We start from the raw sequence: 22954 nt of genomic DNA, 5'->3' as shown, positions 1-22954 counted from the left end.
GGGGGGAGGGACAGCATTAGGAGATACACCTAATGCTAAATGATGAGTTAATGGGTGCAGGAAATCAACATGGCACATGGATACATATGTAACAAACCTGCACATTGTGCACATGTACCCTAAAACCCTAAAGTATAATTAAAAAAAAAAAAAGAAAATGTGGCACATATACACAATGGCATATTATGCAGACACAAAAAATGATGAGTTCATGTCCTTTATATGGACATGGATGAAACTGGAAAACATCATTCTCAGTAAACTGTCTCAAGGACAAAAAACCAAACACCGCATGTTCTCACTCATAGGTGGGAATTGAACAATGAGAACTCATGGACACAGGAAGGGGAACATCACACTCCGGGGACTGTTGTGGTGTGGGGGGAGCGGGGAGGGACAGCATTAGGAGATATACCTAATGCTAAATGATGAGTTAATGGGTGCAGCAAAACAACATGGCACGTGGATATATATGTAACAAACCTGCATATTGTGCACATGTACCCTAAAACCTAAAGTATAATAATAAAAAAAAAGAACTGATTTACTTTCAATTGTGTGGTCCATCTTAAAATAAGTTTCATGTGTCACTGAGAAAAATGTGTAATCTGTTGGTTTGAGGTAAGGAGTTTTGTAGGTATATCTTAAGTCCATTTAATCCAGTGTTGAGTTCAAGTACTGAATATCCATGTTAACTTTCTGTCTCATTGATGTGTGTAATATTCACAGTACAATGTTAAAGTCTCCCATTATTATTTTGTGGAAGTGTGTCTCTTGGAAAGTCTCTAAGAACTTGTTTTATGGATCTGGGTGCTTCTGTGTTGGGTGCATATATATTTAGGATAGTTAGTTCTTCTTATTGCATTGAACCCTTTAACATTATGTAATGCCCTTCTTTGACTTTTTTAGTCTTTGTTGATTTAAAGTCTGTTTATCAGAGAGTAGGATTGCAACCCCTGCTTTTTCTTGCTTTTCATTTGCTTGGTAAATTTTCCTGCATCTCTTTATTTTCAGTTTGTGCATGTCTTTTCAAGCGAGATGGGTCTCCTGAATATTGCACACTGATAGGTCTTGACTCTTTATCCAATTTGTCAGTCTGTGTCTTATTATTGGGCCATTTGGGTTATTTACATTTAATGTTAATATTGTTATATGTGAATTTGGAGCCTTTCATCATGTTATCTTTGTGTTTTCCACACTAGCTCATTCAGCTTCTTTATAGTGTCATTGGTGTTTCTAGGTTTGTGTGTTTTTCCAGTGAATGGTATTGCTTTTTCCTTTTTTATAGTTAGTGCTACTTTCAGGATCTCTTGCAAGGCAGACCTGATTAAATCCCTCAGCATTTGCTTGTCTGAACAAGATTTTATTTCTTCTTCACTTATGAAGCTTAGTTTGGCCTGATATGAAAATCTGGGTTAATAATTATTTTCTTTATGGATGATGACTATTGGCCCCCACTCTCTTCTTGCTTGTAAGGTTTCTGCTGAGAGATTTGCTGTTATTCTAATGAGCTTCCCTTTGTAGATGACCTGTTTTTTCTCTCCAGCTTCCCTTAACATTTTTTTATTTGTTTTTTCTTTGTTTTTCATTTCCTCCTTGGAGAATCTGGTGATTTTTTGTCTTGGGGTTGATTTTTCCGTGGAGTATTGCAGTGGTATTCTCTGTATTTCCTGAATGTGAATGTCAGCCTGCCTTGCTAGATTTGGAAAGTTCTCCTGAATGGTAGCCTGAAGTGTGTTTTCTAACTTTGTTCCATTCTGCCTGTCTCTTTCAGGTACTTCAATTATTCGTAGGTTAGGGCTTTTCTAAATAGTCTTGTATTTTTCTGAGACTGTATTTGTTCTCTTTTATTCTTTATTCTCTAATCTGATCTGCTTGCCTTCTCTCTTTTTCTAGATAAATTGAGCTCTTGATACTTGAGTATGCTTCATGAAGTTCTCATGCTGTGATTTTCAGCTCTATCAGGTCATTTATGTTCCTTTCTAAACTGGTTACTCTAGTTAGTCACTCCTCTAACCTTTTATCAAGGTACATTGGGTTAGAACCTGCTCTTTTACATAAGTAGAGCTTGTATTACTGGCCTACTGAAGCCTACTTTGTCAATTCATCCATTTCATCCTCTCTCCAGTTCTGCACCCTTTCTGAGAGGTGTTGTGATCATTTGAAGGAGAAGAGGTTCACTCTGGCTCTTTGTATTTTCAGTGTTTTTCTGTTCACTTTTTTTTCTAATATTTGTGAGTTGTCTTGATTTAAACATTTAGACTGTTGATTCTTGTATGGGGTTCTTGTGGGGGCATTTTGTTTTTGTTGATGTCACCGTTATTGCGTTCTGATTGTTAGTTTTTGTTTCTATATCAGGACCCTCATCTGTAGTGCTGCTGTGGTTTGCTGGGGGGTTCACTTCAGGCCTTACTTATCTGGTTTGCTCCCACCCCTGGAGATGTCTCTCAAGGATTCTGGAGGACAGAAAGATGGGTGCCTGCTTCTTTCTTTGGAATCTATGACCTTGAGGGGCACCAACCTGATGCTAGTAGTAATGCTCCCATATAGGATGTCTAACAATGCCTGTTGGTGGGTGTCACTCAGCTGAGTGCCAGATGATGTAAGACCCATCTAATGAAGCACTTTGGCTGTCCCTAAGTGGAGGGTGTGTGCATGCTGGGGGGAAACGCACTCATCTGGGCTACCAGAATTCCTCAGAACTAACAGGAGAAAAGACTATGTCTGCTGGTTTGTGGAGACTGTGGCCACCCCTCCCTATAAGGGCTTAGGCTGAGGGAGATCAGAGTTCTTTCTCTGAACTTCTGGCTGGAGTTGAAGTTCTTGCAGGAAGACCCTATTCAATGAGAAGGAATCAGTCTAGGACTGTGGCTGCAGTCAGCCACAGCTGATGTGTGGGCCTTTGTTGAATAATTCTTGGAACAAAGCTAGCCAGCCTCTCTGGCTCCATCATGGGAAAAGTGTAGCCTAGAGTTACAGAGAAGGCTGCTACCATTCCCCTTCCATGCAAGCTTAGTATGTTAGGCAGTTAGAATTCCCAGTGTTGGCTGCTGTGACTCTACCAAGGAACTCTGATGGTTTAAACAACAGAGAACCACAGCTGTGGTGATGGCCTCCCTCCCCCTGCAAACTTGGCAGGCTTAGCATACTCTAACTGAGTGGCTGTTGAGAATCTGTATGGCTCCACAGTTGGGACCCTAGGCTTTTGTGGTGTGGACTCATGAGTGGGATCTTCTGATCCATTGGTTGCACAGTTCCATGGAAAGAACACGGTTTTCCAGGCCGGTTAGCATGCTCACTCACTGCCTCCCTTTGCTGGGGAGTGGGGGTTGTCCTGCCCCATGTGGCTTTCAGATAGGCTGCTGCATCACACTGCTCTTTCTTACTCTCCATGGGTAATACAAGATGTCTAGTAAGTCCTTATTACAGAAACTGGATACCTTGGTTCCCGGTGGAGGGTTTGAATGCTGTTTTGATTCTTTTTGATGGGAGCCTTTGATCACCACTGCTTCTAGTCAGCCATCTTGGCCTCATCCCCAGAAAGTGTCTTTCTTCCAAATAGTGGCATAAGAATGAAGACCTGGGAAAGCATACTTAGAATCATTATATATGTTAGTGGTCTTTCAGTTGCTTAATTTAAGTGCCCTCATAAGAGCAAGTAATTTAGCTAACTGAATACATGTATCTGGAGAGAGAGGCATCCTTTCAATGATGTCATCTAAGGTGACTATTGCATATCCTGCCCTATGGGTTTCTTGTTCTACAAGAGAACTCTCATCTGTAAAGAGAGCCCAGGGTTGGTTTTCTAGGAGATTTTCCTTGAAGGTCTCTCTGGCTGCATAGATTTTCACCATTATTTGTTTATAATTATGTCCAGGATTTCTCTGAGAAGAAAATGGCTAGGTTCAGGCAAGAACAAATCTTTAACTGAGCTACAGATCCTTCCAGAAGAAAAGCTTGACATTTGTGGAGACAATTATCTGTTAACCACAGACTTTCTTTAGAGGATACCAGTCTTGCTACATTAAGAGAGTATGTAAAAAGTCAGGTTATTCCCATGATCAATTTGGTGGCTTCCAGCACTAGCAGAGCCGTCATTGCAACCGCTCAGAGACAAGCTGGTAGTTTTTAGCTACAAAGTTGTGATTTCTCTCAGTTAACTGACTAGCTGATGCACTGAAATTTGGCCCTGAGTTACAACTCCCAAGATTATCTCCTTTCTTTTGAGATATAAAGATTAAGGGGAGTCCCTATGAGAAGACTGAAGGGTGAGTGCCTTAAGAAGGGCTTGCTTTAGTGGAAGAAAGGTCGTCTAAACATCAGATTTCCAAAAAAAAAAAAATAGTGAGTTTTAGCTGCTTGAGTTTCTTTTATAAGGCAATATAAAGGGTGAGCTATTTTACTGTACCCAGTTATCCAGAATCTGCAAATACCTGTAATGCCCCCAAATTTTCCTAACTGTTTGAAAGTTTGGGGAAGGGAAAAGGAGACAATAGGCTTAGTCCTCTCTTTACCTGGTTCTGGTCCCTTCTGACAAGACTAGGCCTAGATACCATACTGAAGTTTGACAGATCTGAGCTTTAGATATGGAAATTTTATTTTACAATACTTTTATTGGCAAAGCCCAGGTTAGAGAGCAAAATCAGATAAAATAGTTGATGGGCCTAGAGATATATCCCAATGCCCATTTTCAGAAAAAAACAAGCAGAATAATCACATCTCCTGGGTGCTGGAACCAGTTAAAAGTGGTTTACAAGTGGTTTACAAGTGCGGTGGCTCACGCTTGTAATCCCAGCACTTTGGGAGGCCGAGGCGGGCGGATCACGAGGTCAGGAGATCGAGACCACGGTGAAACCCCGTCTCTACTAAAAATACAAAAAAAAAATTAGCCGGGTGTGGTGGCGGGCGCCTGTAGTCCCAGCTACTTGGAGAGGCTGAGGCAGGAGAATGGCGTGAACCTGGGAGGCGGAGCTTGCAGTGAGCCGAGATCATGCCATTGCACTCCAGCCCGGGCGACAGAGTGAGACTCCGTCTCAAAAAAAAAAAAAAAAAGTCACTGTCTTTTCTGTGGGCCTTGCTTAGTGAGAAGAAGGGTCATATTACCTAGCTGCTGGGTAAAAGGTTCTGTCACAATCTCCCTTATAGGGAAGCCCAGGTAGCAGAAGAGTGTCACATGAAATAGTTGATGGGATCAGATACATGTCTCAATGCTACTTGTGGGCAGGGACATTGCAAAAGAATTACATTACCTGCGGGTTCAGCCAAGTGATAAGTAACCCTTTTTTCTATAGACAGAGATCAAGCAAGACAGCAGAGTTACCTAGGTCTTGGGTCCAGAGTTTTATTCTCTAGGGAAAACTCAGTTAAGAGAGACACACCATATAGTCACTGGACATACGGACATGTGACAATGACCTCTGTAGAAGAGAGAGAGGAGACTCATATTACATTGGTTCTGACTTTGAAAATATATCACAATGCCTTCTGATGAAAAGGACAATGCAAACATGTAACATCACCTTAGTGTTGGGACTAGCAGTATGTCATAATCAGTCCTGCAGGCAGAACCTATAAATAAGTGGAGAGTCACATCAGCTAATTGATGTGCACAGAGATAGGTCACAATGCCTTTTATAAGCAGGTGTGAGGCAGGAAAAGAGAACCATATTGCCTAAATAATGAGTGCAGAGATATCTTACAAAGCTTCCAGTAGTCAGGGCCCAGGCAGCAGAGTTACATAACTCGTGTTATGTAACAATTGCCCATATAGGTAGAACACAAGGAGGAGGGTTACAACATCTGGTTATATGGCCCAGCAATGCTTCACAACAACAACAAAGGAGAGGAGACGCACATCACCTGGGTGCAAGGCCCAGCAACATGTCAAAGTGCTCTCTGTACATTAAGCCAAAACTTAAGATAGAGTCATATCACCTTGTGATGTGTTCAGCCATATGTCACAGTCTCACCAGTGAACTCAACTCTGGCAGGAAAGTCAAATTACTCAGGTGCTAGGCAGTAGTGTATGTCACAATCACACCTTCAGGAAGGTCCAGGGATGAGATTAAAAATCCAGCACATGTCCCAGTTCTAGTAAGTCTTCCCATATGCTGGGTGTAAGTACCTGAGTCACAATCTTAATGGTGGACTGGATAACTACATTTGAGCCCTTAATAGTGGACTGGACTCTCCCTAGAGAACTGAGCCATTTTAATGAAGACAGCCTAACAGATGTGATGAATCTTGATCTGAGAGTCATAGACCCACCTGGTGAGAGATCCACATATAGGAGTCAATTTTCAGACTTTCTACTGCTTCTGGGAATGAGAATCAGAACCTCAACAGTGGGCTGTGTTTTCATGAGAGGATAACAATCTTTTATGTGTGTAAATGACTGCCACAATCTCACTTTCTTGACCCTTTGGAAAACTCTTTACAATCCAAGGACTTAATATGGTATGCATGAGAGTCACAATTTGCTCTGAGACCTTTGTGTTGGTATGGACCCATGATTCTCCATGTGGTCCTAAGCCCAGGCTTGACTGTCAACATCTTTCAAATTGGCTTGGTTGAGATTATAGAATCCTCACTGGACTCAGCTGGGTTTAGAAATGAGACACTATTTCAACCATAGCTGGATGTTTATATGTGTTGGTGAAAATTCAAGCTGCATTCACCTGTGAGATTCAGAGTTTCACTAGTGGGCACTGCAATGTGTGAGTGTAACCATTCTAATGGTTGGTAGGGTGTTCAAGAGAAAAACATAATTTCTGTAACACCTTATGGCTTAATATGATGTTAAGCATATATCATATTGTAGTAAAAAATGGTAATGCTCTATAACCTCCATACAACTAGGAAACCTAGAATCTCACTTATTTCCTTAGGCCCAATTATGAGACAGTATTTCTCCTACTGGCTGTTTGGAGGGATGGGAGTCATCATCACATTTGTGAGCTGCAAAGAGATACATATCACAATTCACCTGTGTGTTTGGAGGGAATTCTCATGACAGTCACATCACCTGGGCACCGAACCACAGATATGTAAAAATCTTCAACTGGAACAGGAATTAAAAGAAATTAAAGAATGTGTAAGCAGAAACTCAGTTGTATGTAAGAAAACCAAATTCCCCCTAAGAAAGAAAAAGAGCTGGAGTCATTTAAAAATTAAGTGCCTGACTTTCTGTGGCCAGTGAGCCTTATCTCTCCTCATTTCCCAGGCATGGTGAAGATCCTGTGTCTCTAGCTGTGCAGCTGCAAGGTCACTAGAAAGATAAACTCAAGTCATAAAACATGTTTTTTTCTTGAAAAGTAAGAAATGATGTAATGCATGTCTCAATTAATTAAATAGCTGTCTTTGTTTCTTGCTTTAGTAATATGATTCCCCCTGCACAGATCTCCCCCTGCCCCCAGCCCCACAAAGTGCTTAAAATGTATCTTAACTCTTTGTTCAGGGCTCAATCTTTTGGATGTTTATCCTACTGGGCCAGTGTGCCTAAATAACAAATATCCTCCTGAACCCCATCAGTCTCTCTGATTCCTTCTCAATCCTGTAACATTTCTGGGGGCTCATGCAGGATTGGAGATGACAGATTTATTGTCTCCTTTGCCTGCAGGACTAGGACCATGGGGCTGGGGGAGACCTGGCATCCAAGGCACAATGTTGGGGAGCTTCACCCAAATAGAGATTGGTGCTCCCAACATCTTGGTGGCCTGCCCGGCAGTACAATGAAACCAGAGATGGGGCCACAGGATGATACCAGCACTTCAGGAACTGTGGTAAGGAGTAAGGGCCCAAGGCAGGAAAGCCCATCACACAGGGATGAATGGGAGCCTGATCACCTCTTTGGGACTGACCAACCCAGAGTGACTGGAGGTGTCAGGAGTGGCTTGACAATTTGGATGAGCCTCGTATCCCCATTAACAAAATGAAAGGGAGAAAATGTGCTGATACAGCGGCAAGTGCAGCAAGCTAGAGCTTGCTGGCAGGGTGACAAGAGTGGCTTGCCACCCCAACTGAGAATCTGTGGGTGCATGTGAACCTACCCAGCACATGAGACAGGCTTGTTTCATCCAATAAATAGTCCTGGGGTAGGAGTGGTGTGTGCATGTATGTAAATGTGGGAGTGTAGCTAGTCTCACACAAGACATAAGAGAGGCTTGTTTCATGCAATGAGGAGTGCTGGGGCAGGGGAGGTGTGTGAAAGGGTGTGAAAGAGATGGTCTCAGGAGAGGCCAATGTGGGGAGGCACAGGTCCCTTAGCATGGGCTGTGTGTTCCAAGGTGAGTGCAGGGGAAATCAGACCTAGGACAAGGTGAGTGCAGGGAAAATCGGACCTAGGATATTGCATATGGCTGATAGGACCAGCTTTACAGCCATAGCAGACTGTGACAGAGGAAGGCACATTCCTGACTAAGCAGCATCTGAAACTCCCATAATAGGACCTGGTCTTGTGGACCTGAGAGTAAATTGAGAGTGAAAGTGCGCTGCAAGGGAGGAAATGGGAGGGAAAGCATTGAAACCAACTCTTTTGGAGTGCATGATAAAGAATTTTTAAAAAGGATTTAGAGGTAATTATAGGATGAAACTGGAAGTCCAAAAGTTAAGGACATAACTTTGAATAAAATAGCCCTCTTTTAATGTCAGATGGCTGGCCGAAGGCACTACAGAGAAACTGGCTGCATGTTGTAAGGTGGTGACTAAGGTCAGAGGACAGGAGGGCATTCAGACCTGATCTTTATATTGACTCATGTCTAAGTGAATGCAGCCCTGCCTAGCAGTTTATTGTAGAATGCTCACAGCTGTCTCTTGCTGAGAGAGAAATCAGCTGCACTGGCAGCTACAGAGTTAAAGAAAAAGTCACAGAGGCTTATAGCACTGCCTAGCCAAGGTGAAAGCAAAAATCAGCTGCCCTGGAAGGTATCAAGACAAAAGAAAAGTCTCAGGAAAGGCAGAAAAAACAGTTTTGCAAGAACCACAGGACGGAATAGAGACTCCTCCTCCCTACCCTCCAATCTACCCACCTTCACCAAGGCTAACTTCCCCTAAGGAGTTAAGTTCAAATGGATACACACTCCCAGTCTCACCTGAAAAGGAGAAATCAGAGCTCCAGGAAGTTAAAGTGAAAGACTTGAAAAGGCAGGCAGGCAATCTTAGGCCTGGTCATGCCCAAGTCATGCTTATGCCTCTTAAGAGGACAAGAGGACCCCCATTATGACCCAAATGATGCAGTCCAGCTTCAGCACCTACAAAGGTGCCAAGAAACAATTTTGCAAAGGATAAAGCATGCTAAAAGAAAAAGGCAACCAATGTAAAAAATCTCAGAGGTGCTCCAGGGTGCAGATAAAAGCACCAGTCAGTTTTATAAAATAATTTGTGAGGGATTTTAGTTGTACTCTCCATTTAACCCTAAGGCTGCTGAAAATCAGTTCATTGTGAATACGACATTTGTAAGGCAGGCCCAAGGAGATATCAGATATAAATTTCAGAACTTGGAAGCTCCATAGACATGAATGCTACTCAGCTTATTAAAGTGGCTACCAAGATGTACATTAACTGAGATCAGGAGGCATGGACATGGGCATGAATGCAGTCATGAACAAGGCTAGTCTGAACAGGGGTTTAAAAGCTGGCTGAGGCTAAAGAAAAATTAATGTGCGTGGTGCAAAAGGAAAAGACACTGGATGGATAAATGTTAAAATAATAAGAAGAATGGTCAGAGCCCTGCTATAAAAAAAAAAACACCGCCAAGAGCTACTGCACCCAGGAGAAACCCAAGACCCCCTGCAGCTGCTGTGGAAGGCAGGGTATAAAATGTCAGGAAAGAAGCTCAAATCTACTCTAAAAGTGTCCAGTAGTTAAGCTTTTATATATGCCAAAAAGAAAGATGGCTTAGTAGTGAACAAAAGCAGGCTATTGTGCGCTTCCTATTCCAATCTCCAGACATCAAGACAGTTCCTAAGGTCAGCAAGGTTCTGCCACATTTAGATCCCAAATTTCTTGCTCATGGCTAAACCATTATATGAAGCAACAAAAAGGAAGAAAAAAAGGAGCCCCTCCTGGGGCCGGGCGCGGTGGCTCAAGTCTGTAATCCCAGCACTTTGGGAGGCCAAGCCAGGCGGATCACAAGGTCAGGAGATCAAGACCTTCCTGGATAACACGGTGAAACCCAGTCTCTACTAAAAATACAAAAAATTATCTGGGCGTGTTGGCGGGCGCCTGTAGTGCCAGCTACTCGGGAGGCTGAGGCAGGAGAATGGCGTGAACCCGGGAAGCGGAGTTTGCAGTGAGCCGAGATCGTGCCACTGCACTCCAGCCTGGGGGACAGAGCAAGACTCCGTCTCAAAAAAAAAAAAGGAGCCCCTCTTCTAGGAGGCCAACCAGGAGAAGACTTTTAAAGAAATCAAAAAAGGCTTGACACGAGCCCCAGCTTTAGGACTGCCAGATCTAACTAAGCTTTTCTTGTATGTCCACAAGTGAAAGGGAGGGCATAGAGATTCTAACTCAAGCCATAAAGTCATGGCATCACCCAATGACATACTTACCCAGGCAATTAGATTCTGTGGCACTTGGATGGCTTCCTTATTTTAAGCACTAGCTGCCACTGCCCTACTGCTACAAGAAGCTAATAAACTGACTTTAGAGACTGTGAATACCCTAAACCTGGCTACCTTGCTCCTTATCAAGTCAGTGCCAGGAGGGCCCCTTCATTGCTGTTTGGACATGGTAGATAACGTGTTCTCAAGCCAGAGAGTTTTAACAGATCGGCCCCTGGTGGACCCAAACATTGAATATTTTACTGATAGAAGCAGTTTCATACTAAAGGGAGTCTGCCAAGCTGGGTAAACAGTGGTGCCTTTGGACTCAGTAGTAAAGGTGCAGTCTTTGCGTACAGAAATTTCTGTTTCAAACCAGAGATAATGGCTCTGACAAGAGATCCTAGAAAAAGACCAAAAGACAAATTTTTACACAGATTCCAAATATTCTTCTGCCACTTTGCATCTTTATGAGGCTATTTACAAAGAAAAAAAAAGATTTTTAATGGCTGGAAGTGAAGAAATAAAGTTCAAGGAAGAAATTCTATAGCTCTTAGATGCTGTAAGGGTCTCAAAACAGATGTCAGTGATGCACTGCAAGAGGCACCAAAAAGCAAAAACACTAAAGGCTAAAGAAAATAGAAAGACAGTCAAAGAGGTAAACCAGGCTGCCATGACAACTCCACCTTCTAAAGAAGAAGCCTTAGTTATACCTCTCCTCCTCGGGATTCCACTCTTGGAGATCCCAAGCTACTCTCCAAATGAAAGGGCTTTGTTTGCCCAGAAAAATAAGAACTGTATTGAAGAAGAGTGGTAAAAATTCTCCAATAGAAGGCTAGCCATACCTGAAATGGTGGCCCCCAAATCTGTAAAACAGTTCCACCAAGGAATTCACGTGGGAAAACAAAAACATTAAAGAAATTATTAAGGCATCATTTCTATGTGCGATGGCTCGCTGCTATTACTCAAGCCATTTGTAAACAAACAGTGTTTGACTTGCACTCAAAACAATCCATGACAAGGGCCTACTTTGTCCGCGGACGTTCAGGAAACAAGACCCATGCCCTGTAAAAAACTGTTCTTGCCATGTAAAAAACTGTTCATGTACATCACCAAATTGCCTTGAGAGAGGAGCTATCAGTACATGGTGGTGTTCACTTGCACCTTTTCAAGATAAGTCGAGGCCTTCTCCATCCGGACCGAAAAGGCACTAGATGTCACCAAAGTGTTGTTAGCAGACATTATTCCCAGATTTAGACTGCCTCTAACTCTAAGATCAGAAAATGGACCAACATTTGTCGTTGAAATAGTTCAGAAATTAACTTGACTATTAAAAATAAAGTGGAAATTACATACAGCCTACAAGCCACAGAGCTCAGGTAAAGCGGAGAGCATAAACCAGACATTGAAACAGCTGCTGAAGAAATTTTGTCAAAAAACTCATCAAAGGTAGGATCTGGTCTTGTCCATGGTCCTCTTCCAAGTCAGGTGCACCCCCACCAAACAAACTGTTTATTTGCCTTATAAGATTTTGTTCAGCCAGCCATCCCCGTCGTCAGTCAAATTAAAGGTAATCTCTGTAAACTAGGACAACTAACTTTGCGAAAGCAAATGCAGACTTTAAATATGGCCATGTGAAAGATGCATGACTAGGTATTTAAAAAATGCCTATAAATCTAACAGACCAAATGTACCCTTTTCAACCTAAGGACTTTGTTTAGGTTAAAAATGGAATCCAACCACACTCAGACTCATAGAGGATAGGACCCATATTGTGATCATGTCTATTCCCACTGCTGTTAATGTTGCAGGTGTCACACCTTGTATTCATCATAGCTGGCTGAAACCAGTGACAATGGTGACTCCCGATGACAACCAGTGCATTAGCCAACAAGAATCAGATCATCCCACTCAAATAGTCCTACAGCAAAACCCAACCACGGGTAAGAAGGACAACTGCCCCACTCTGACCACACCAGAGGCTGGTCAGTCTATGCACTGCTGAAGCTTGAGGATTCTCCAAGCTCTGCTCTAGTCACACCTCAGAAGCTGACTAGTCTATGCACAGCTGAAGCTAAGAGGACCATCTCCAGATAAATAACTGTGGATACAATTTATAAGCCTAGTTATGATTCTGTCAAACTGAATGTTCTGTTTTTATGTTATTACTGCAAATGCTGCAAATGTCTATGACCAGAGGAAGATTTGCTGTGCCCATGTGTAGTGTAAGCATGTTTCTATTACATACACTAATGTTGTTAACATTTTGGCCTATACTAAAAAGAGGAAAAATCTCTAAAAGAATGTCCACACTGTGTACACACTACCTGGGTAAGGAATACCATAGTTAAAACTCTGCTCTACCATACCTACTATGAATGTGCAAAAACCAATTTAAAAATCAGCACAAACAACCAGACCACCTATTCAGTCTGTGACCCAGACAATAATCAGCTGTATGTATGTTATGACATATCCTAAGCTCTTACCTTATGAATTCTGGTGTGAGGTACACATTAAATTAGAGAAACAAATAAAAGAGAGCTTATAGCTTGAACCAAAGAAGCCCCTCCCTCATATAAAGGGCCTATTTCCTTTCACTTTGATGCCTGCCATGCCGCATATTTTCATAATTCTAAAAAACCAGAAACAGTCTGCAATGGTTTGACATAAGAGAGGCTTAGCAGCAGCAGTCCTAAACATCTGTACAGAGAACCACAAATAGGATGCCCAGACTGTAATATTGCATGGTCTATGCTAGCACAGCTGCAATACTTATACTCAGGAAAGACTGCTCTGCTAAGTAATATGTCAGCCAAACCAAATTGTAAGACAAGGACATGCAATCCTTTAAATTTTACTATCTTAAAGCCAGAGCTACCTTTTTGGTCTGCAGGACAGACAGCACTATTATGAGTTGATAGATAAGTAGCAGGCCTTGGAGTTCTGCTACTAATTGTCAAAAAGACTAGAAGGACTCAAATGCATCCAACCTCACAATTCTGGGTCCACAAGTCATTCTATAAGCATTTTGATTAGTCAGTGCATGACTTTCCCCATCAACCAAAAACTTATTTTCTCAACTAGCTGAAAACATAGCTGGCAGGTTAGGAATTTTCTCATGCTATGTATGTGGAGGAACTAATATGGAGGACCAGTGGCCATGGGAGGCAAATAAATTAATGCCAAAAATAATTTGACTTTGCCTAACCCTGCCAGTAAACAAACAGGCTCAGCCAGTGTTTGGTTGTTAAAAATCCTCCACAATTGGAAAGTACCATATCGACCAATGGAGAAAGACATTCACAAAGGCAGTAGGAGAAACAACCTGGCTAGGGCAACAGTACTATGATGACACTAAAAACAAAACTCTATAGACAATCGCCCAGAATGACTCCTACTTATCAGATCCAAACACTTTCTTTTGATTCTCTACTCAAAACCACACTTAGCATCAGCTAGAGGCTCCAAATGCTTGGAAGGCTCTCTCTGTTCTATATTGAATCTGTAGAGCACAGGCATATTGGCAAATGCCAGCTAAATGGACAAGGGAATATGTTTTAAGAACAATCAAGTCATCCTTCCTTCTAATTCCTCTAAAACAAGGGGAACGCTTAGAATATCCAGTTTATGATATGTCACAATTCTTCCTGTGGACAAGGAACCAGCAGAAAAAAAAGAGTCACATTTTAAATGATGGATCCAAAGATATGTCATAAGGTCCCCTGTGGGCAGAGCCCAGGCAGGAGCCTCTCAACCTCTAAATTTTGGGCCCAGCAATATGTCCAAATATGCAAAATATGCAAGGAAACAGAAAAAAAAAGAGTCACATCCCCTAGATGCTTTGTCTACTGATATTCCACAATCCCTTTTTTTGGCATGGCTTAGGCAGATGAGAAGAGTCATAATGCTGTAGTCTCCATAATACACCATGACATAACAGTCTCATTGTCTGAGAGTACCCCTTTGTTCTACATCCAAGAAGATTAAGGAGTGACGACATAAGGGTGATGTTGGAGTGAAAGTTTAATAAAGAAAAGAAAAAAACTCTCTGTTACTGGAGATGAGGCCCCAAATGGATTGCCCACTATGAGGCTGGGATCCTGGTATTTTAGGGGTTGTGGACAGAAAGGAATGTGCTTAGTCTGCAGGCTGTCTTAAAGAATGCATGTTTTGGCTTGACCCAGGATCCTGACTCAGGACCAATCAGAGGCTGAAGCGAAAATTTGGCATGGGATCTTGGCTTAGGATCAATCAGAAGCTGAAATGATGATTTATAGAGGCTGGATTTACAATCCAAAAAGGAAAGTAAATAAGTAAGCTGCCCACCAGAACACACCAGAGCCCACTGTGTTTGTGCCCAGAGAACAAAAGGAGAAGGAACAACAAAGGCATTTCTACATCAGGCTGTGTTTCTGTATCTGAGTAAGATGGAGGTTTGTGCAAGTTTTTTGTCCAAATGGGCCAGAGGCTCTCTTATCTGTGCATCCATGGGCATCTCTTCAGGCACAACCCCTGTTAGAATTTCCTTATTGATGCCTGCAGCTTGATTTTTTCCCAGGCTCCTTTTGTGTTATATGGGGATGAAGCACTGACTTGTGAGTCAGGGGCTTTCTAGGGACACTTCTCTTGCTGTCTACATAAGGCAAGTTAGCTAACTTCTCCCAATATTACCTAGGTAATAAATGAAAAAATAATCATATATGTATGTGTTATAATACACTGTGGTGGTGGGTCCATGCAAAAGATTTACATCACCTTGGTGTTGAATCCTTTTATGTAGCACAATAAACAATAAATACAGGGCCCAAGCAGGAGAGAAAAGTCACATCATCTGGTTGCTTAGTCCAGCTATATGTCACAATCTTTCTTGTGGACATAGTCTACGTAAGACATGTAAGTTTCATCAAATAGCGATAAGCCTAGAAAGGTGTTGCAGGAATCAGGAAGAAGAATCATATCAACCGTATGTTTGTGTCAGTGATAAGTCACTGTCTCATCTGTGGGCATGGCTCAGCCAGGAAAGGATAGTAACATTACCATGGTGCTGGACTCAGAGATATGTCACAATCTCTCCTATGGACAAGGTCTAGGTAAAAAGCAAGAATCACATCCAACAGTAGATGTGTTCAGAGATATGTCACAACTGTTTCTTTAAAAAGGGTCCAGGCAGGAGGCTCATATCACCTTTTCCCTGGGCCCAGCTATATGTCACAATGCCTCCTGCAGGCAGGACAAAGGCAAAATGTTAACATCACCTTGGTGTAATAATATGTCAAAATCTTTTCTGAAGGCATAAGATAGGAAGGAAACAGTAACTTCAGGAAGATGCTGGGTGCAGTAACATGTCAAAATTTCCACTGTGGGCAGCAGTCAGTCAGGAAAAGAAATTCATATCACCTGTGTGCTTGGCAAGAGATAATCACAATTCTCTTAGTGTATAGGGCTTAGGAATTAGAGTTATATCATCTGGGTCTTGGACACAGCAGTGTTGCACAATGGACTATGTGGACACATCACATTCAGGAGAGTCACATAAACAATATGTAGGGGCCAGCAATATTTCACAATACCACCAGTGTGCTGGGAACAGGGAGGAGATTCAATAACTCATGTGCTGTACTGAGACATATGTCACAATAACATCTACAGAAAGTCCAAGGAATAAGATCTACCATCTTGCAAAAGTTTCAGTTTTAAGTATGAAAATTAAAACTTCCTGTATATTGTATCCAAATGCATGATTCACAGTCTCAATGGTGAACTGTATCTGTGAATGACAGCTTCAATCTCTCCTGTAAATTGTGTCCCTTTGGTGGAGTCACAGCCTCACAGGTGGTTAAATCTTAGTCTGAGAGTCACCAACCTACCTGTACACAAGATCTATGTACACGATTCAATTTTCCAGCTTTCAATTGCCTTTGAGTATGAGACTCGAGCAACAGTGTGTTGCATTTGTCCAGAATTATAACAGTGTATATGGTTAGCTGGGTAAAATTAAGAGTGTCACAATCTCAACAATGTGCTGGATTCTGTTCAAACACTCTCTGTGCCACCTAAAGGTGTTATTCATGAGAGTGTGTTTAAGAGTAGAAATTTTCTCTGAGAACTTCATGCTTATATGGACGTATGATTATGTCTGTGGCACTAAACCTAAGTATGAGAGTCAACATCTCTCCAATTGGCTAGGTTTGGATATGAGAGTGTCTATGAGCTAAGTTTAGTAATGAATCAAGATCTCAACTTTCACATATAACAGACAAAATTCCAACTGTGGACTGCATTCACACATGAGATTCAGGGCCTCACCAGTGAGCTCTATTCATGGGAGAGAATGACAGTATTAAAGGTTGGTGTGGTGTGCATATAAGAAAATTTCACCTGTGTTCTCTCTCTTTATAAAACTCTCTGTACCACTCTAGAACTTTATAAAATGTGCAAGAGAGTGGTAATCCTCTATGGCATTTTTACGAAGAGGAGACTCTGGATATTACTGATTTCCCCAAACCTAGCTATGAGAGACACTTTCTCTCCTATTGCTTGACTTTAGCTATGAGAGTCATCATCACACCTTTGAGTTGGGCCAAGGTATGTGTCACAATCTTACTTGTTAGTAGGGAGTAAGCAGAAGAGCCATATCACCTCAGTGTTAGGCCAGGTATATGTCACATTCTTCCCTGATGGTAGGGACCTGGCAGGAAAGCCACATCACTCAAGTGTTCAGCCAGGGATATGTTAAATTCCCTCTTGAAAGCAAAGCACAAGAAGTCATCACATAACCTATGTGCTGGGCTCAGCAATATATTAACATCTCTTCTGTGAGCAAAACCCATGTTGAAGAGACTCATGACTTGGCTTTTGGGCACAGTGATGTGTCACAGTTTTTCCTGTGAGAAGGATGCAGGAAGAAGAGGAGAGACATGTCTCCTGGGTGGTAGATGCAGAAATATCTCACAAGGTTCTCTGTGAGCAAGGCACTGGCAGATGCCTACCATCTTCTAGGTGTCATGTTCAGCGATATGTCACAATATCCAAAATACACAATCCAAAATACAAAATGGATGCAGGCTCAGGTAGGAGATGGGAGACTCATTACCTAATTGCTGGACCCAGCAATACGTGAATCTTTCCAATTCCTCATTAGCAAGAGCCCAAGCAGTAAAGGAAAGTCAAATTACCTTAGTGCAGGGACCAGTAATATTGCAATACCTGCTGAATGCAGAATCCAAAGAAAGCTGTCCTGTCAGCTAGGTAAGAGCCCAAAGATAAATTACAATGTCCCCTGTGGGTAGCACAAAGTCACAGAAGTAGAGTAACATCTCTTGGTCCAGTCATATGTCACAATGCTTCCTGTGAGCAGAAACTAGCTGGGCAGAGAGAGTCACATCGCCTGTGTGATTGGTGTAGAGGCATGTCACAATGTGTGAAAATCCTGTCCTTGAAGTATGCATATGAGACACTCCATCTCATCTGGCTTCTGGGTTCTGTTATGACACTCACCAGAGGGCTTTACAGGATATGTGAGAGACAGGTAATCTTTTTACCTGTGTAGAATTAGAAGACCAAATACTTTACCCTTTTCTCTAATCTTAGCTGTGAGAGACAATATCTCTCTTATTGGCTGGTTCAAGGTATCAGAGTCAGCATCATGTCTATGAGCTGTGCAATGGTATATGTAAGAATCTCACCTATGTATAGGGGTCATGCAGGAGAGTCACATCACCTGAGTGCTAGGACAGAGATATGTAAAAATCTCCCTTTTGGCCGGGCACGGTGGCTCATGCCTGTAATCCCAGCACTTTGGGAGGCTGAGGTGGGTGAATCACAAGGTCAGGAGATCGAGACCATCCTGGCTAACACGGTGAAACCCCATCTCTACTAAAAATACAGAAAATTAGCCGGGCGTGGTGGCAGATGCCTGTAGTCCCAGCTACTCGGGAGGCTGAGGCAGGAGAATGGCGTGAACCTGGGAGGCAGAGCTTGCAGTGAGCAGAGATCAGGCCACTGCACTCCAGCCTGGGCAACAGAGCAAAACTCCATCTCAAAAAAAAAAAAAAAGTCTCCCTTTTTAACAGGACCCTAGAAGAAGAGGAGTGTCACATCACATAGGTGATAGATGAAGACATATATCATTAAATTTTGTGGGCAGGGCTAAGAAGGAAAAGTCAAATCACCTAGGTGTTGAACTCAGTGAAATGTCATAATATCCAATGTACGCAGAGCCCTGGCAGGAGGCAAGAGTAACTTTACCTATGAGCTGGGCCTATCAATATATTACAATCCCTGTTGTGGGTGGGAACCACGCAATAAAGAAGAGCCACGTCACTCAGGTTCATAATCCAGCAATACTCTCTGAGAGAACGGCCCAGGTAGGAGATTCACATAACTTTGGCACTAAGCCTAGCAATGTATCATAATTCTTTACTAGGGAAAGCTCAAAGGAAAACAGTAACACTTCCCTGTTCTTGGGCCCAGCAATATGTCACAATTTTCTCTTTGGGCAGAACTTAGAAAGAGAAGATTCACATAAGCTAAGTATTCGTCCCATTAATATGTCAGAATTCTCTCTGTAGGAAGGGACCAGGAAGAAGATGAGAAAAATTACATCACCTGTGTAATGGGTGCAAAGATACATCACAATGCTTTTTGTTGTTGGGGATCAAGAAGAGAGATACATTACCTGAATGCTGAACCTAGCAAAATGTCACAATGTCTGTGGCAGGGCTCAGGTAACAGAGTCACGTTACTTAGGTAAAAGCGTCTAATATGTTACAATGACACTGTAGGCATCACCAAGAAAAGGAGGAGACTTATTACTTGGGTGCATGGCCAAGGGATTTTTTACAATTCTGCCTGTGCATAATGCCAAGTCAGGAGGGTTGTGTCACATCAAGTAAATTCTGAATAAGTGATATGTTACAATCACACCTGTGGTCTGGACCCAGACAGGAGAGCCAAATTACTCAGATGCTAGCCAAAGGTGTATGTCACAATCACGCATGCAGAAAGGTACAGGGATGAGATGAATATGTTCACACAAGTCCCAGTTCTAATTATGAGTCTGTATCACCTTTACTTTGGGTCTAAGTACAAAAGTCACAGTCTCAATGGTGGCCTGGATTTGTGCATGACAGCCTTAATCCCTCCTGCAAATTGTTACCCCTTAGTAACATCTCACTCTTACAGGTGTGCTGAATCTTGGTCTGAGAATACTCATCCACCTATGGATCAAATCTAAATATGAGAGTTAATTTTCCAACTTTTAGATACCTCTAGGTGTGAGATTCAATCCCCCAACAGTGGGCTCTATTCTTGTGACAGAAGACAATCTACCTGGATTGGCACAGAACTGTCACAATCTTACCCTTTTGTTAGATCCTGAGTACCACCTGAGGGCTTGAGAGTATGCATGACAGTCACAATCTTTTCTGACATCTTCCTTCTAATATGGACCTGTGATCTTACATGTTGACCTTAGTCCAGGTATGAGAGGCAACATCTCTCTAATTGACTGGGGCCATATATAAGAGTTCTCACCCTGCCTATGAGCTAGGTTAGAAATGACACACCATCCCTCCTGTTGCTACATTCACATATGATAGTCACGATTCTAACTGTGGACTTCACCTGCTAGTAAGATTCAGTACTTCACAAGTGGATTCTGTACAAATGTGAAAGTAACAATTCTAACTCTCAATGGGGTGTGCATGCAAGTGATAAAATTTCACCTGTTTCTCTAAATTTAGCTATGAGAAACAGTATCTCTCTTAATGGCTCATTTAAGATATAAGCATCATCATCATGCCTGTGAGCTGTCATGTCTCAATTCCACCTGTGTGAAGGGAGTGAGGAGAGTGACATTACTGGGGTGTTGGACTAGGGATATTTCACAATCTTCTCTGTGGACAAGTTAAAGGCAGAAGACATTTAGATCACCAAAGTGCTCAGTCCAGAAATATTTCAAAATTCTTCCTTTTCGTAGGGCCTAGGCAAAAGATGAGAGTCAAATAACCTAGGTAATGGATGAAGAGATATGTCATAAGAGGCCCTATGAAAAGAAAGAATTTTGAAATATTTCTGGACTCAGCACTTTGGTGATCTAAATGTCTTCTGCCTTTACCTTGTCCACAGAGAAGATTGTGAAATATCCCTAGTCCAGCACTCCAGTAATGTCACTCTCCTCACTCCCTTCTCACAGGTGGAATTGAGACATATGACTAGACCCAGCTCACAGGCATGATGATGATGCTTATACCTTAAATGAGCCATTAAGAGAGATACTGTTTCTCATAGCTAAATTTAGAGAAACAGGTGAAATTTTGTCAGTTGTATGTATACCCCATTGAGAGTTAGAATTGTTACTTTCACACTGTCTCCTTTAAGAAAGTTATTAATATATCACATGCATGGTGGACTCTGCAGTATTTTACAATTGTCCTGTGGGCAGGACCTTGTCAGGAGAGTAACATAACCTGTATGCAGATTCAATGATCTATCCTAATGCTCTTTGTGCGTAGCACCACGGAAGATTGAAAGTCACATCACACAGTTGCTAACTCAAGTGATATGTCACTATGCCTCTAGTGGATGGCAACAAAGTAGGTGGATAAAGTGACTACAGCTACCTTTGTTCTGACTCCAGCAATATAGCAGAATACCATCTTTGGGCTGGGCCCAGGCAGGAGAAGAAACGCACTCAGTGGCTGAAAAGCAGTATATGTCACAATTGCACCTAATGGAAAATAAAGATAAAATTACGAATCCTACATATATCTCAGTTATAGACAGGAAAGTCAATGTTTCCTGTATGCTGGGTCTAAGTACCTGAGTCACAGTCTATGAAGTGCACAGATCCCATGCATGAAAACCTCAATCGCAACTCCTCACTGTGCTTCTTCGTGACTGTGTAGAGTCACAGCTTCACAGTGTGTTAAATCTTGGTCTAAGAGTCACAATCTCACCTGTGAACTGGATTCACTTATGAGAGTCAATTTTGCAACTTTCCACAGCCTCTTGGTAAGACATTTGGAACCTCAACAGTGGGATGTGTTCATGCAAAAAGATAGCAGTCTTTACTATCTGCTGGATATGCATAGGAGAGTCACAATCCCGCCTCTGTATTGTGTTCTGTTAGGATGCTGTTTGTACCACCTGAGAACTTTATGTGATATTCATGAGAGTCCAACTATCACTTCTGTGGGAAAAGCCCAAGCAAAAGAGAAGCGTTACATCACCTACTTGCTGGGCCCAGAAATATATCAAAATTTCATTTAAATATAAATCTCAGAGGAAAAAAAAGGAGTCACATTAAATACTTGATGGGGTCAGTCACATCAAATAGTTAATAGGCATAGGTCACAGTGGTTGCTGTGGGCAGGGTCAATGCAAGACACTCATTTCCACTTTGTGCTGGGCTCTGCAATATGTCACAATGTCTTCTGAGGGCTAAGCCATAGGAAGAATATAACATCATGTTGGTGTAAGTCTTCATGATATGTCACAATCTTCCCTATAGGCAGAACCTAGGAAGAAGAGATGATTTACCTCAGCTAGGTGCAAAGCCCAGCAATATATCACAATTCTCCATGTGAGCAGGGACCAGGAAAGACAAGATGGTAACATCAAAGAGGTGATGGGCACAGAGGTATAACACAATGCCCCGTATAGGCAAGACAAAGGCAAGAGAGTTATATCATCTTGGCTTTGGACTCAGCAATATTTCTCAATAGCCCTTGTGGGCAGTGACAAGGCAGAAGAGGAGAGTTACATTACCTGGGTGCAGGGCCAAGGATAGAATACAATGCCCCCTGCTGACAGCATTAAAGTGAGAGAATAAAATCACCATCATATAGGTGCTGGATCCAGTGATAATATCACAATCCTATCTGTAGGCTGAGCCTAGGCATGCCAGTCAAATCACTCTGGTGCTGTGCAGAGGCACATGTCACAGTCACATCGCATCACTTAACTTCTGGATCTAGCATTATGCCACAATAACACCTGAAGAAAGGGCCCAGGCTGGAGTGTTAAGTCACCTTGGTGACAAAGCCAGAGATATGCACAATGCCTTCTTTGGGTGGGATCTAATAGTAGTAGAGAGTCACATATCCTAGTGACTGGGCTAGGCTATATATCATAATCATCTCTGTGGGCAGAACTAAGACATGAGAGTCACACTACCTAGATGCTAGGTCAAATGTTATGTCACAATTCTCACTCTGTACAGAAACCAGGAGAAAAAGGAGAGACACATCACCTAGGAGCTAGGCCCAGAGGTATTTTACAATGAAGTCTGTGGACAGAAACCAGGCAGAAGAATAATATCACTTGTGTGTTGGATACAGTGATAAGACACTCTTCCTTCTGTGGGTAGGGCCAAGACAGGAGAGAAGAGTCATATCACCCACGTGCTGAGC

The sequence above is a fragment of the Hylobates moloch genome, unplaced genomic scaffold (assembly GCF_009828535.3).
Source record: "Hylobates moloch isolate HMO894 unplaced genomic scaffold, HMol_V3 SCAFFOLD_25, whole genome shotgun sequence".
In the NCBI taxonomy this organism is placed as follows: domain Eukaryota; kingdom Metazoa; phylum Chordata; class Mammalia; order Primates; family Hylobatidae; genus Hylobates; species Hylobates moloch.
The sequence above is the reverse complement of the archived record's forward strand: the minus strand, read 5'-3'. Positions refer to the sequence as shown.